We start from the raw sequence: 13,252 nt of genomic DNA on the forward strand, positions 1-13,252 counted from the left end.
CTCTCTCTCTCTCGCTCTCTCTCTTTCTCTATATGTATATATATATGTGTGTGTGTATATATATATATATATTTTTTTTAAATAGACCTCCTGTTTTGTGCTTAGAAGCATTGATTTGTAAATAAAACTTTGTAACACTACAGGAAGCGGAAAATCATCATCCTACGCCATAGATAGAAAGCAACTGTGTAAATACAATTTTAAGAAGGCCAAGTATCGAACAGACACCACCGCCTGTGGAAGGCTCTAAGCCCGTTCCCCACGTGCTCTTTGATAAAATGGTGATTAGCAAGTATTGGAGAGAGATATGAAAGACATGCTTGCTCCAAAGAGATTTTTTTCCCCTGTTATAATAAAAAAAGATTAAAGAGAGCATTATTTTCTTGTATCTGATGCTGTGTTATTTAATCGTGGGTCCAAGTTCCACTGAGAATCATCTGTCTCACTGTAAATGGAACATGGCCTGCTCTCTGGAAATCTGCACCAGGCTATATTGACTCCTGTATCAACACTTATTATTGATTGATGTTATTAACCTTTAATCCACACAGGAAGGCTGGGGAAGGTGTTGTCATGGAGGAGGGTATATTTGAGGGGGCCTTGAGGGATGGGACAGGAACTCACTTGGTAGAGAAGAGGAAAGATAACATTCTAGGCAGAACAAACAGCAGGGAACTTACTTACTATCCCACATGGCACCTTTGTACAAAAGATAAAAAGATGCCTCTTCCTCAAGACACTTGACTGCCATCTGCCAGAATTTATATGTCTGCCGTGTGAATGCAATACACTTGCACTGTGCCCAACTTACACAGCTGTACCTGGCCGGCCTGGAGTGCCATGGGAAAGGCACAGAGGTTGAGAGAGTGTGTGGTGAGGCCAGGCCAAGCTTACTGAAATGGAGAGCACTAGCTTGGTGGTTGTGTGGGCAGAAGCGGAGGAGATGAAGCTGGAAAGAAAGGTGGGGCCTCATGACACCCCACTCTGTGGTTTTGTTGAGCTTCAAAGTTGAGGCACCACCTGACTCAGAAGGTCTTGAACTCTGGGGCATGCAGGCTCCCTCTCCTTCCCACCCTCCTTCTCTCCACCTCCACCCTCCAATAAGATCAGTGTCTTGCATTAGAAGACAGGTTCTCCTGTCTTGGACTAGAAGACGAGATCCCCAGGCAGGAAACTGAAGCTATGGGGGTTTGCCCTGACTTACTGTTAGAAGCTGCAAAGTGTTGGGCAAACGGCTTCTGTTCCCTGGGACTTGTTCCGTTCTTTACAAAGGCAGCTCCAATGTCCAACCAGCACCAAGATTCTGTTTAACCATGGGATTCCATGGTTCCCAAATTCCATGATGCTGTAAGATTCTGCAATTCATCTCTAAGCTTCCCTGATTCTCTGACTCCCAAGTCAAGCTACATAGATTCCCATCCTCAATTCCCAAGGTCTATGGGTACAGCTTTAAAATTCTACTAAGGTGGAGTCAAGCCTTCCAGTCACATGGTGCACATGAAACCAATTCCAAGGCTTCATGGACTACAAGACACCTGATTTGATGAGAAAGAGAAAGGGAAAGAGAAACACTCTCTATTCAAATATAACGCCACTGTTTTCTGATCACTTAGAATTTGTATTTCATACTTCTTGGAAGAACTATTTTGGACATAGCAGGTGTTTTGTTTTCTTCTGGGTATCCATCTTGTGAGTCCCATAAAAGGCAAACAGAACAGAAATCCACTGGTTTGGTGAGTGGTAAAACTTATGTGTATTCATAATCTAGATTTTCCAGATTGCTCTAACTCAAAGAAAGGTGTCAAAGCCCTCATTTTCTTACGGGTGTTTCTTACAAACAAGGTGAATGTCAGCAATGCTAAAACATGAGACAAGCACTTGGCAAGACGAGCCAGCAACAGCTAGGACAGAAATAACAAAGTAATTATTTTATATTTGATTTGTCATCATATCTATACATTTATTTAGCTTTTTAAAAAAGAATTTTTTTATTTATTTGAGAGAGAGAGAGTGAGTGAGAGGGGAGAAGGTCAGAGGGAGAAGCAGACTCTCCACGGAGCTGGGAGCCTGATGCGGGACTAGATCCCGGGACTCCAGGATCATGACCTGAGCTGAAGCCAGTCGCTTAACCAATTGAGCCACCCATGCACCCCATTTATTTAGCTTTTTAAAAAAAGATTTTATTTATTTATTTGAGAGAGACAGAGCATGAGTTAGGGGGTGGGAGAAGGGGTGAGAAGGAGGGGAGCAGAGAGAGAGAGAGAAGCAGACTCCCCACTGAACAGGGAGCCCAGCGCAAGACTCGATCCCAGGACTCCAGGATCATGACCTGAGCCAAAGGCAGACGCTGAGCCACCAGGCGCCCCTGTTTAACTTTTGTTAACAAATTTATGAATAAACACATCATGTATCAAAACAAGAGCAAATACAAAGTACAAGTAAGTCCAAGACCAGAACATGGAAAAAGTCCAGGAGGGAGAAGGACGTAAGAGTTATGGACCTGTTTCTTCTGCCATGGGTCCTACTTCCAACAAGATGTGAGCTTCTCACCACCAGGAACAGAGTTTCAGAGCTTAAAGATAAGTCACACGTTTCATCTTGAGACCGAAACTCTGAGTTTTTTACTTTCTCAGTAAAAAACTCAGAGTTTCAGTTGATGGGCACCCTGCTGGAGGTAACCCCTGGAGCCAGGCTTGGGCCCATGGCTACAGTGCCCACAGCTTTCTGGGGGGCTTCTCTTTGCTGGTTTTGACCCCGCAGGAGCTTTGCCCTAAAGGCTAGCTTCCAAATGCCATGCCAGCTGGGATGGCATCACATTCCAACATCAGATTGCTGCTCAAGAATCTCAGAGTCATGAGCCTTTGGGGAGATAAAGCACCTTGGTTATGGAATGTTCTCTCCCATCCACCGCAACAGAAGGCGAACCACCATGTTCCTGGCAACAGGGTACGGATTCCAAGTCAGCAGTGTGTGTGTGTTGGGGTAGGGGGGGTGTGTGGGTCGAAGGACCACCCAGAAGAGGTGGCCAGAGCCAGACGCTGAGGGACACATAGCAATCGAGTTTTGGCAAAGGAATGTTGTGCCAGGGTATCCTGAGGAACTTCTAGAGAGGTGAGCATCTCTTTAGAGCCTCGTTGTCATGACGGCCAGGCATCTGGATCAGCTATGTCATATCAGGGTGCTTTCTGAAACTTGGGTACCCACCCAGGAGGGGTGCAGGTCCTTCCAGCCGGAGAAAACAACCTGCCCCTCTAACTTAGCTTCTTCCTGTCCCCTCCCTGCAGGGCCATTTCCTCCCACCACTGTCCTGAGTCGGCATCTCAGCTCTGACATTTACAAGCTGTTGCCTGTGGTCAAGACAAATAACCTACGAAGCCTCTGTTTCCTCATCTGTAGAATGGGAGTAAGCAGGTTGTTGGGAGGAATAAAGGATCAACTTGAATATAACACATATAAGGACCTTAAAGCACAGCAAGTCCCTGAATCATCATTAGCCACATCTTCCTCAACGTCGGAGTTGGAGTTTGGGAATCACATTTATGCCACATTTATTCTTCCTGCTTCTGACAAATACTGGCTGATGGCCTCCTGAGTGCTAAGGGAAATGTTGGGGGAGAAGGCAGAGAAGGCCCCCACCCGGCTGTTCACAGACTGGAGGAGCAGACAGGATGAGATCCTTCTTCTGCTTTCAAAGTCACATCAGATTCCTGGGTGGCATGGGCCAGTGGCCACCTCATCAGGACCTCCTGGGGGGCCCGTAGGCTTCCTCAAGGAGGGGACAGCTAGCTTGAGACTTGCTGAGTCAGAGGGCTGATAGGAGAAGGTCCAACCTGGAAACCTGATCATCCGGTCCCTTTCCTTAGCCCCCAAACCAAGATCTGCTAACTCTGTCTTCCAGATGTTTCTGGAACCTGAACACTCCCTCCATGCCTCTGGCCCCACCCTGGGTTGGTCACCCCCCCTGGAGTACTTCAAGAGCCTCCAAAGCAGCTTCCCTGCTGTCCTGCTCTGTGGATCTGTGCGGAAAGCAAAACTAACCATGTCCTTCCCCAACGGAATACCTTCCTTGTTTCTCCATTGCTACAAGACAAAGTCCTGACTCCTTCCCACAGTCACCTGCAGCATCCAGCCCCTGCAGACCCCTCTGACCTCCTATCTCCCCCTCTCCCCACATCCTGTCCACTGCACTTCTCACAAGTCTGCATCTGAAAGGTGCTTCCTGCTGGGCCTTTGCACCTGCTGGTCTCTGTGACTGACACACTTTTGGAGGCTTCAGGACTTAGTGTGAACACTCCTGGCCCTTCCTCCCTGGCTCACGTTAAATCCACCCATTTCCTCTTCTCCAATTAGAGGTGCCCACTTTATCGTGAATGCTTGTTGAAGGGTCTGGTTTCCCCCTTGGACGCAGGGGCCTTTGTCTTCCTGTCACCTGCAGAATCCCAGTGCCTGACACAAGGCGCTCAGGAGATGCTAGCTAGAATGTTATTAAAGAAATGCTCCCCCTTCAGATGTCTTCCCTTGATGTCCATTTCTACACCCACAAAGGGCCATTAGAAAACACCCAGCAGGGGGGCACCTGGGTGACGTTTGCCCTGGGCTCTGGTTCTGATCTCATGGTCCTGGGATTGAGCCGAAGCGCTGAGGCTGGCTCTCTGCTCAGCAGGGTGTCTGTGTCTCCCTCTTCCTCTGCTCCTCCCCCCATTCATGTAAGCACCCTCTCTCCAATAAACAAATAAAATATTTTTTAAAAAAGGAAAACACCCAGCAGAGTTACTATGCAGTTAGTCATACAAAGCCTCTACTATATGCACAACAAACACTATATGATGTGTGTTTTTGTTTTTGTTTTTGTTTTTCAGTAACAGCCAGTTTCATGGGGACGGGAGATTTCATATTGTCAGTCCCAATACTTTCTACATGGGAGGAACTATTCACTGGACCCATGAATTAATTTATGAAGAACAATGAGTGAACGCATGGCTAGCCTGGGGCAAATTACTTAATATCCGTATCACTTGGTTTTCTTATCTGTGAGATGGGGATGATAATATACCTATCACACAAGCTCTTTATAGTTTAAATATGTAAATATAGATGAAATGTTTAGATAAATGCTTCGCACTTTGTGTCTGTGTTTGCTGTTATGGTTGTAACTGTTACGGATTTATTTAAAAACACACACACACACACAAAACTTTTCACAATGAAAGGTAAACCTGCATCCCTTCCTTCCCCTTCCTTCAATGCATATGCATGTAACGCACATATAGATCTTATATACTCATTTTACAGATGAAGAAATAGAGGTACAGAGAGGTTAAATATCTTGAGACCTACAAGCCTGTAGTTTTATTTTACTCATGTATGTCCGGGTTTCTCACCCTCAGCACAACTGACATTTCAGCCCCGGGGGGTGGGTGGGTGGGGAAGGGGTTGCCCTGTGTTACTGCACGATGTTTAGCAGCATCTCAGGTCTCTAGACACTAGACACCAGTAGAACACCCCTGCACCCTAGCTGTGACAACCAAAAATGTCTTCAGATATTGTCAAATGTCCTTGGGGTGGGGCTGGGGGAGCGGGGCAAAATCAGCCCCTTCTTCAGAACCTGAGATGTCTATGAATCTGTATGATAGCCCCTCCCTCTTTTTTCCTTGTGTTACACACACAGTAGCACTCTGTTCTGTCCAGGGTCTAGTCTTCTCTTACACCACTTCTTGACGACCTTCCACTTCGCTGCTTACACACAGAAGAGAACTTCTCCGAAACAGACCTGTCCCTACAGGAAGAGTGCTGAGCCGCCCGTCCTGGGGGTAAGTGAACCAGCAAAATAGGACTTCCGGGGCGGGGTCAGCTCCTGGGCGGTCCCGCCCCTCCGCGCCGTCTGGAGGCTGCCCGCGGGTGCGGGGCGGGGCCGCGCTCAGGACCCGCCCCCTCTCGACGTCACGGCGCCGCGGCCCCGCCCCCGCGCGCGGGCGACTCCCCCTCCCCTACCGGAGCGGCTGGCTAGCCCGGAGTAGCCCCGCGCGCGGGGTCGCCTGTTAGCGCCTCTGCACGGTAGGTGGCTCTGGGGTGACGCGTGGGGCCCGGGCCGCGGCCGTCGGCAGGGGGGCGTCTGTGGGTCGGCCTCGGGGGCCGGGGAACCCTCGGCCCGGGCGGCTTCTTCCCGGGCGCGACGCGGCTGCTGGGGCTCCGGAGCTGGGAGCTGGGCGGGAGGTGGCGCGCGCGCGGCCGGTTCGAGGATCCGCAGGCGCCGGGCGCCCCGAGCGCTGTCCACGGGGTGCGGCAGAGCCCCGGCCCCCTGACCGCTCTTCTCGTCTTGGGCCCCGCGCCGGGGCGGCGCTCAGCGCCCGTGTGTGTGTAGGGAGTGGTGGGGGGCGGCGGCGTGTCACCGCCGTCGGGGTCCCTGGCCCCTCCGCGGCGTGCGGGGACCCCTGGGAGGGCTCCGGGACGCGCGGGGGGCGCGTGGAAGTTAACTTGCAACGCCGTACAGTTGCGAGGCGTGTCCAGAGTGGAGGCATTGGGGGGCGGAATCTCTGGCTAGGGAGGGGGCTGCCGAGAGCATGGGGTAGGGGGAGCCCTGGTGAACTTAGGGTCGCTGGGGAGGAGGAGGCGAAATTCCTCCAGAAAACCCAGGCCCGGCAAACTCCCCCTCTTAGTGTGGGCTGGACGGGAGGTGCTTGATAAAGCTGAGACTGGGAGTGGCAGCGAAGGAAGGGGGGCTTGATTACCCAGGCTTGCTTTGCCGGACTTGCCAGACTCGTTATTATGTGGGGCAGAGGTCAGGTCTGACTTTCCCACTCAAATGCCCGTCCCCTCGGGAGGAAGGGTGGGAACCATCCAATGGAGTGCAGTGGTTACAAGGCACTGTGCCTATCATTTGTCCTCTTCCCCTTTTATAGATAGGGAAACTGAGGCTCAGAAAGGTCATGTGCCCACGGCCCTAGTAGGTCCCACAGGTAGGATGTGGCAGAGCTGAAACCCACCCTCAGACCTCCTGACCTCATGTGTCATGTATGGTTGTTGGGGAGGGGAGCTGGCAAACTCCTACTCATCCTTCAGAATCCTCAGGCAGCGCCCCATCCTGGAAGCCTTCTCTGGCACTCTATAGGCATTGTCGGATACTTCCTGTTTTGAAACCCACACAGGTGATTGGCCCTTTCCCTCACTCATCAACCTCCCATCCTGGGCTGCAGATGTCTCTCTCCATACCCCATGTCTTTTCCTTCATTCAGCTGGGTGTCCTGATGGTTAGGCCAGGCTTCTGGAGTTTGGCAAATCTCGGGGTGACTCACTCTGGTTTAGTAGTGATGTAGTCTGTGCAAGTCATTCCTCCTCATCCAGCCTCAGTTTCCATGACTGTGAAATTGGGTTTGAGTCATTCGTGAACCCATTTACTGTACTGAATCCCTATTGTTCTATTATGTACTCAGTGAATGTGTCTGTATCGCCTTATTTTTTAAAACCTCATGAAATCTCTTCATAGCAGCTTTACAGACAGAATTCATATATCCTACAATTCACCCTTCTAAAGCATTCAATTCAGTAGTTTTTTGGTTTTTTGTTTGTTTGTTTGTTTGTTTGTTTTTTAGGATATTCACAGAGTTGTGTAACCACCAAGGCTACCTAATTCTAGAACATTTTCGTCACCCAAAAAGAAACCCTGGACCCATCCACAATCACTCCTCAATCCCTCTTTTCCTAGCCCCTGGCAACCACTAATGTATTTTCCGCCTCTATGAATTTGCCTGTGCTGGACGTTTCTTGTAAACGGAGTCATGCACAATGTGGCCTTTGGTGACTGGTGGCTTTCACTTAGGGTGATTCTGAGGTCCATCCATGTGGCTGTGTGTAGCAGTTCGTACTTTTTTTTTTTTAACTTAAAAAAAAAAAAAGATTATTTATTTATTTATTTATTTGAGAGAGAGAGAGAGAACATGAGTGGGAGCAGGGCCAGGGTGAGGGGAAGCAGACTCCCTGCTGAACGTGGAGCCAGACAAGGGCTTGATCTCACGACCCAGAGATCATGACCTGAGCTGAAACCAAGAGTCAGACACCAAACTGACTGAGCCACCCAGGCCCCCTTGGTATTTCATTACCTTTTATTTTTTAAGTTTTTGGTTTTTTCTTAATTTTAATTTTTTGTTTTTTAATTTGTTTTGACAGAGATCACAAGTAGGTGGAGAGGCAGGCAGAGAGAGAGGAGGAAGCAGGCTCCCTGCCGAGGAGAGAGCCTGATGTGGGGCTTGATCCCAGGACCCTGGGATCATGACCTGAGCTGAAGGCAGAGGCTTTAACAACTGAGCCACCCAGGTGCCCCTTTTTTCTTAATTTTAATTCCAGTTTAGTTAACATACAGTGTTCTATTTGTTTCATTAGTTGTGCTTCCTTACCTTTTAATGGTTGATTAATGCTCCATTGCATGGGTATGCAATTCTCAGCTGGTGGACATTTGGGTTATTTCTACCTTTCGGCTGTTGTGAACACTGCCGCTGTGGACATCCGTGTACCAGTCTGTGTGTGCCCCTGTGTTTTCAGTTCTCCCTAGTATATCCCTGAGAGTGGAATTGCTGGATTGGATGATAATTCTGTGTTTAACCTTTTGAAGAAGTGCCAGGTTCCCAGAGCAGCTGCCCCATTTTATAATCTCACCAGCGGCGGAGGAGGGTACCGATCATCTTAAATAAACGTAGTCTGCAAAGCAGTTATAGTCTTTGAAATCACTGGCTTTGATGTGCTCGTTATAAATTATTTTCCAATACGCATCGAGTTAAATGCCTCATTAGCAGAATAAGGAGTGTGCTGCGGGTCACCGGGAGCATCTCTGGGACCACCAGGGACAAAATTGCTGAGGGTATTCTCCTGAGCTCTGTGCAGATGGGTGGGGGGCACTGAGGGGCCGAGGGAGTTGCAGTGCCTGCCCCAGGACCTGGTGGAGACTGTTAGGAACCTGTGCATGGGAGGAGGGAAGAGAGTGGAACTGCCCAGACCTTCCCACCCGAGGCCAGCTGCAGAGGCCAGTCCCTCAGCGGCGAAAAGGGCTGGGGTCCCAGCCCGGCCACCTTTGCTCATTCTGAAGGTGACGTCCCCTGGTGGCCATGTGGGGTGGGCCATCTGAGCAGCCTCAGGGACCCATTGCTTGTTTCAACAGATGCCACCTCCCTGCTGCCTCTGCCCCCAGACCTGAGACCTGTAGTCCTGAGTTACACAGGTCCCATTGGTGCCCCTTGGGATGACACGCAGACATCCCCTCCCTTCTCTTGGCATTGCCCCCATGCCTGGGACCCCACCTCTTCTGTCATGCTCTTTGCTTTCTGTGAGAGTGAAGCTGCCTGGGGGAGAGCCCAGGTCAGAGCACGGCATTTTCACTGAAGAACCAAGTTTCTTGAAGGTCACCCGTTCCTCCTTATGTTCTTAAGCCTGTCATGTGTTGGTTCTGGAACTGAACCCTGCATCCCTCTGTGCATTCTGGGTTCCCGTTGAGCAGCCTCATCCTACCTGGGCAGCTGCTGTTCGGGATGGTCATGGAGATGGGCCTCTGACACCTGTCACCAGCCCCTCCTGCCTTTATTCATTTGTGCATACTTTCCTTCCTTGTCCTTGTAAAACCAAGCATTCCTGGGTAGCCTGGGGAAATGGAATAAGGGTTCAGGAGACTAGGCAAGAGTCTCTGGGCCTCAGTGTATCCTGCTGGGGAAATGGGTGTGGACTGAGTCAGAACTTGGATCTAGTGCCGCCTTGGGATTGGTAAGGCTGTCAAACCGTGTTATTGATGTGGCTTTGTGAACAGATTCGTAGTAAAAGAGGTGGGTCAGCAGTGGCTGATGGTAGTGATTTGAGAGCCCGGGCATGGCCCTGTGGCCCTGCAGAAACTTGTCTGGGTAACAGCAGCTCCTCCCCACCCCCCCACACCCCCCCAGCCCACCGCCCCCTACCCCCAGCCACCTGTTCCTGCCATCTGCAAGGCCCCTTCTCTGTGCTCCACAGCTATGCATTCACGTTGTCTGGGGCCACTCTGGAGAAGGTTCTGAGATGCCTGCGCCTTCCCACGGCCCTTCTCTGGTCTCTTCCACTCTAAGTTGTGGCATGAGGAGGATTCATGGGAGTAATTCATTGAGAACAGCCTGTGAGGTGAGCCGAGCTCCAGAAATGGCAGGGAAGGGCGGCCTAGGGCAGTGCCCACCTGCCCTGGGGAGGAGCTTCATGTCATCCCGTGTGCGCAGATGGTGGGAGGCAAGCACAGGGCTGCCAGTCTGTCTGCCAAGTGCATTCGTGCATCCACCAGACTTTTGACTGGAATGCTGTGGCCGGAAAGCAGGCCTGGTGGCAGTGTGCATGCTCAAGGGCTTGCATCTCCATCAGAATCCGGTTGTTCCGCTCAGCCAGTGTGCATTTGTGTTCCCTGGCTGCCTTCCCGCTGCATCAGTTTTCCCATCTATAGAGCAGAGGTGCAGATACGACCAGCTTCCTGGATTGGATGAGAGCGGACGGGGCTCAAGTGCTTACCTTGTTGCAAGGCAGAATTTGACGACAGCTCAGGGTGACGTAGGCTGCTGGAGCCTTGAGCGACGCGTGTCCCTTGGGGAGCCTCAGCTTCCCCATCTGTCAAAAGGCCATAATTACAACTGATACCCCCGGAGCTCACCAGACGCGAGGCAGTGTTCTTGGCGCTCTGTGTACATGAACTCATTTGATCCTCCCAGTGCCCATAGGAATTGGACAAGCTGAGACACGGAGAGGTGAAGTCACTTGCACAAGGGCATCTTGCTAGGAAGTGGGAGAGACAGGATTTGAATCCAGAGTCTGCACTCCTAATTACCATCTTACTCCCGCTGGATACCCTGTCTTAATGCCCAACACATAGAAAATAATCAGAAGGTGTCGGTTATTATTACTGTATTGTCATATACTGTTACAAACTGCTGTGTATTATTAATGCACGTTTATCCCTTTCCCCGCCCGTTTGTCTGCGCTCCATCCTGGATGACAGAACAAGCAGGGTTCTGGCTTGTGAAGTCCAGATTCCTACCCCTCAACCCTGATCCCTCCACTCCCTCCTATTCCCCCCAACACTTCTGAGCAGTTGGGGCCGGCTATGGGCTGGTAGGTGGCTGAGTCCCAGCTGGGCTTCCTATGTGACATTGGGCGAGGTGCTTTCTCTCTCTGGCACTCAGTTTCCCCACCTATGAAATGGGCAGGTTGGACTGTAACAAGCTGCCAGCTGATGCCTTTTACCCACAAGGCGGTTCCTATTTAGCTCCCATGGTATTTTATTTTAAATTGAGACAACATTCGGTTATTTTTAGAGAATCATCCAATTTCCCACTTCTTTGGGGAACTCAGGAGCCTGGGCCAAACTGGAGTGGCCTGAAGCTCCCCCTTAAATGTCCTGGGCTCTCCTGATCATTGTGGTCCCCACCAGACCATTCCCCACCATTGCATGCATGACCAGTCTGGCCCCAAGGGCCCTCTGGTCCAGTACAGGTTTTCAGGGCTCTGAGAACACCGTGGGCCTGCCTGGGTGGGTGTCACGTTAACACACAGTTCACTGCTTTAAAACCAAAGATTTTTAACCCCTGGTTTCCACCCTCGTCAAGAGTCCTTCCAGCTCTGCTTTTCTAGGACATTGGAGGTTGTCTGAGGCCTCCCGATACCTAGTCTGCCCCTAGAAGCCTCGAGGCTTTTGATAGATTGGGAGCTTGTCCCCATTCCATGTTCCCTGGGTGGGAAGCCCCTGTCTCTGGGCTCCAGGGCCCCACTTTACCTGGTTCAGGTCTCCACATAACCCACAGTGAGATACTTGGGGCCTGCAGAGGTCCCTGTGCCGTGGTGAGTGTGTGTCTGTGTCCCAATGTATCTACACCAGCTGCACGGCTCCGGGAACACCATCCCATACACTTTCTCTGTCCTTGCAAGGGATCAGGGGGCCATTTGTGACTGACCACTCCATTTCCTGGAAACTGAGGCTCAGAGACCATTGAGTCACTTGCCCTGAGGTCACACAGGCCTGATGTGACAGCAGTAGAAATTTTAACTCAGATCTGCCCCAGCTCTAGAGGCCACCTGCGGGAGTCACCCATCCATCCTTTCACTGCACAGAAATCACTGAGGACTGCTCTCCATGGGCATCTGCGGCCCCAGCACCTGGCAGTGGGCCTGGGTCACTGAACTACTTGTAGAACAGGAATGTGTAGAAGTTTCTTGGCTAGATGCTGGGGTGCAGGTCTCATTTTTCCTGGAGTTTACTCTCCAGTGGAGGCATCAGACAAGAAGAAAGTCAACCACACCTCTCACCTAGGTGCCTGCCTGGAAAGTTGGCAAACTATAGCGCCCGGGGCTGAGTCTGGCCCACTGCTTGTTTTTGTGAATCAAGTTTTATTGGAATACAACCACACTCATTTATTTCCATTCTGTCCGGGGCTGCTTCTGTACTACAGGGCAGAGTTTCATGGTTCTGCCAGAGACCATGAGGTCCAACAAAACTGAAAATATTTATTGCTGGGGCCTTTACAGAAAGTCTGGCAACCCCTGATCTGATTATCTCTTGGGTCCCTTTAAGTTATAATATTTTGTAAGGTGATAGTAAAATAGTAATATTTGGATGCCTGCTGGATACTTGGCTCTTGGGGCTTCTGCCTGAAACTTTCCCACACAGCTCAGAGAAGGTTTTGTCTTGATTTCGACTGTTCCATGGGCGTCAGGGGGCCTTCGCTTCTTTTTTTAGTCTGTTCTTGCATTTAGTCAACGAAGGGGGCTATGCCGGGTCCTGCGAGGATGTGAGGAATGTCTGACCCTGTGCATTCCTGTGGAGAAGACAGCAGGCCAGAGAGGTCGTACAGGTGCTAAGTGCTTTGGGGGATACTGGTACAGGGATGTGAGACAGTCAGGGAAGGCTTCCTGGAGGTGGGCGGAGGGGAGTACAAATTGTACCAGTAGGAGTTATCTGGGTAAGAGAGGGCAGGAAAGGTGTTCCAGGGGGAGAGAACCACTGGTGCAAAAGTTGGGAACTGTGAGACCCCGTGGCCTGGCAGGACTTCTAGAACTCATGGCTCAGACTTCCGGAAGTTTGATGTGCCCCTGGGGGTGGAGTGGGGTATTAATATTGGAGGTCAGCAGGAGTTGAGTCACAACACAGTGCCACCCTGGAGGACCCGGGAGCGGCGCTAACCTAGCACTTCTCTCGAGCTCCTGTTGTTTAAGGCGGAGCACACCCCTGCTTGCTAGGTTCCTCCTCCCTGCCATCCCCATCTCCCCC

General features: G+C 50.8%; 2 protein-coding genes across 3 annotated transcripts in view; one reads left to right on the forward strand and one right to left on the reverse strand.

Annotated features, from left to right (window-relative positions):
- Positions 1–1,287, reverse strand: part of CRYBA4 (crystallin beta A4) — a 31,014-nt gene extending 29,727 nt beyond the window's left edge. The window contains exon 1 of one of the 2 annotated variants that reach the window (XM_047697488.1): positions 1,205–1,287. The gene's annotated coding sequence lies outside the window, so the exon portion shown is untranslated. The remainder of the gene's footprint in view (positions 1–1,204) is intronic. The other variant, XM_047697489.1, reaches the window with a different exon arrangement.
- A 4,665-nt stretch (positions 1,288–5,952) lies between these two features.
- TPST2 (tyrosylprotein sulfotransferase 2) overlaps positions 5,953–13,252 on the forward strand; it is a 48,342-nt gene continuing 41,042 nt past the window's right edge. Inside the window, exon 1 of the mRNA XM_047697381.1 lies at positions 5,953–6,054. The gene's annotated coding sequence lies outside the window, so the exon portion shown is untranslated. The remainder of the gene's footprint in view (positions 6,055–13,252) is intronic.

Source organism: Lutra lutra, chromosome 12 (assembly GCF_902655055.1).
Source record: "Lutra lutra chromosome 12, mLutLut1.2, whole genome shotgun sequence".
NCBI lineage: Eukaryota > Metazoa > Chordata > Mammalia > Carnivora > Mustelidae > Lutra > Lutra lutra.